General features: G+C 42.8%; 1 long non-coding RNA gene across 1 annotated transcript; it reads right to left on the reverse strand.

Annotated features, from left to right (window-relative positions):
• Positions 1-567: 567 nt before the first annotated feature.
• LOC113617057 (uncharacterized) lies at positions 568-2,017 on the reverse strand. The gene is made up of 2 exons (XR_003431489.1): positions 1,472-2,017; positions 568-1,042 (listed from the first exon to the last, which is right to left on the reverse strand). It is a non-coding gene; the product is annotated as an uncharacterized LOC113617057 (long non-coding RNA).
• Between the last annotated feature and the right edge of the window lie 768 nt (positions 2,018-2,785).

Here is a 2,785-nt window from a genome sequence, read left to right on the forward strand (position 1 = left end):
CTCTTGACATGAACCTGAAAAAGGTATTATGATATATGTGTAAAAGGACACAACTTGTTCTAACATGACACCTGCAAAGAACATTCACTACTTTCATCATTCTGAGAACATCAGCTCTAACTGAATACTGGCAGTAAGCCCAGTCAGGAATATTCTCAGGTAAGCTGACATTTCTTAAGGGAACACATGCAAAATTTCCATGGTCACTACCATGGCTGGGGCCATCATGCTAATTACATGGTTATGTGAAATTACTCAACACTCACAGAGAAAGACAAAAAGTTTCTTTAAAATATAATAAATGAAAACTCCTGGTTTCTAGAACTGGTAAGGGATCCATCATTTCCTATCTGAACGCCTGCAAGGAAATCATGGTAACAAGCGTGAGGGATATCATCATCACTTACCTGCCTACCTGGAGATCAGAAAGCCTGTGCTGTGGTTGAGGCCCATATCGTCACTTACCTGCATCCCAGCCATGTCCCACCATCCACGACCAATGTTAGGTTCACTGTGATCTCTTGAAGGAAACGTGAAAGACATGTTTTGAAACATTTGTTAGGGGCACAGTTTTTTCTACCAGGACACCTGCAAATAATCTTGCTCACTTAATCGTTCGGAGATATATCAACTTTACCTGGATACTTACAGTAATCCAAGGTTGATGCCAAGGTTGGAAAACTGTCATTTCTTGACTGGACACCTATACAAATCCTATGGGTAGTACTGTGGTGGGGAAAATCATGATAAATACCTGTATACCTGTAACCCTTGGGCATTCCTAGTGTTAAACATAAATTTTCCCTAACATATAAAAAGTGAAAAGTCATGGTCTCTAGATTTGGTAAAGACTACCTGTTCATTTCTTACCTGAGCACCTGCAACAAAGTCACGGTGACAAGCAGCACTGACACCCGTCATCACTTACCTACGTACAGGAAGACTGGATGGTTTAGGCCCACGCCATCACTTATCTCAACACCAGCGATGTCCCGCCATCAACTGCCATAGAGAGGCTCGCTGCCTGATCTCTTGGCAAGCCCTGAAAAACACAGTGTGAAAAATGTGCTTGGTACAGTGTCTCGTTCTACCTGTACACCTGCAAATTCCCTTGTCATCTGTATCATTTTGGGACCATTCAACATTACTTGGATACTTGGAGAACTCTGAGGTCAAACTCTAGTAACACACACCTTCCTCCCACGAACAGCTACTTGCAAATATCCCACGGTTAATAACGCAGTTAGAACAATATGACAAACTACCTGGATGCTTGCAATCTGTCTACCACTACAAGTGAGAAATACACGTTATCTCTGTACAAGAATACAGTAAAAATTACCACTTGCTACTATTACTAGGGACAAATTAATTTGGCTTACGCTTGCCAAAAAACAAGGTAAATATCAGGTAATTACATAGATATGTGAAAATAAGCAATCCTCTAATGAGTTAATGTCACATCTCATACCTATGTACCACCAAAGACCTGAACAGAATACCTGCAAAAAACAAAAATAGGGGAGCACAAGTGTTACGGACACAATCATCACTTACTCATATGTGTGAAGATCACATGATCTGGGCTGTGGTTTAGGCCCAAATTATCACTTACCTCAATACCTGCTATGTGCCTTGTTACCTGCTGTTGATAGGTTCACTGTGATGTCTTTACATGAAGCTGAAAAAATTGTGTAAATTGTGTTTGGTATACATCTTATTCCACTGGGACACCCACAAATTCCTTGTTCAATTCTATCATTTCAAGACACATCGGCCTTCCATGGATAACTGGATATCTGAGATTAAACGTTAATAAGACATACCTTCCTCTCTTGAAGGGATGCCGGCAAAAATCCCAGGGTGAATAACAACCACTGATGGGCAGTATGAGAAACCACCTGGCCATCTACTGATCCATCTAGCACTCTGTGTATATAAAACCCATAAACCCGGGCTTCCCTGGTGGCACGGTGGTTGAGAGTCCGCCTGCCAATGCAGGGGACACGGGTTCGTGCCCTGGTCTGGGAGGATTCCACATGTTACGGAGCAGCTGGGCCCGTGGGCCATGGCCGCTGAGCCTGTGCGTCCGGAGCCTGTGCTCCGCAACGGGAGAGGCCACAACAGTGGCCGCGTACCACACACACACACACAAACCCCCCCCCCCATAATCCCTAAACAAGAATACAGTCAAATATCCTGCTCACTGGTATTGTTGGGGTGAATTTAATTTCTGAACTGCATACGTGCCAAAGCCATACTTAAAGTAGTCTTGAAAGCATCATCATTCACACATATGAAAATAAGAAGCTTTCTAATGAGCTAAAGTCACATAACCTAATACCTGCATATTAGGAAAGGACTTAACAAAACACTTGCAAAACGACAGGATAACACTGTGTTAGGGAAATCATATTCATTTACCCAGATATCTGAAGATCACATGGCCTGTCACCTGCAAAAGGCCCACACTATCACTTACTTGGATAAAAGCCATGTCCCTTTAATGATCATTAAGAAGTTCACCATGATCCCTAGACAGGAACCTGGAAAACACATTGTGACAAATGTGCCTATGGACACAAGTTTACTTACTACCTGGACCCTGAAGATAACCCTGTCATGACCATCACTGCAGGACTCAGCAAACCTACTTGGAATCTTGCTATACTCCAAGGCCTAGGCCACTGTTACACAGACCATTATCTCCTGCATTTACACCTGCATGGAACCTTGGTTAGTACTGTGACTCATAGCTCTACGAGGATTACATGGGTATCTGTCA

The sequence above is a fragment of the Aethalodelphis obliquidens genome, unplaced genomic scaffold (genome assembly GCF_003676395.1).
Source record: "Aethalodelphis obliquidens isolate GAN/ISIS:26980383/991018 unplaced genomic scaffold, ASM367639v1 scaffold1539, whole genome shotgun sequence".
Lineage (NCBI taxonomy): Eukaryota > Metazoa > Chordata > Mammalia > Artiodactyla > Delphinidae > Aethalodelphis > Aethalodelphis obliquidens.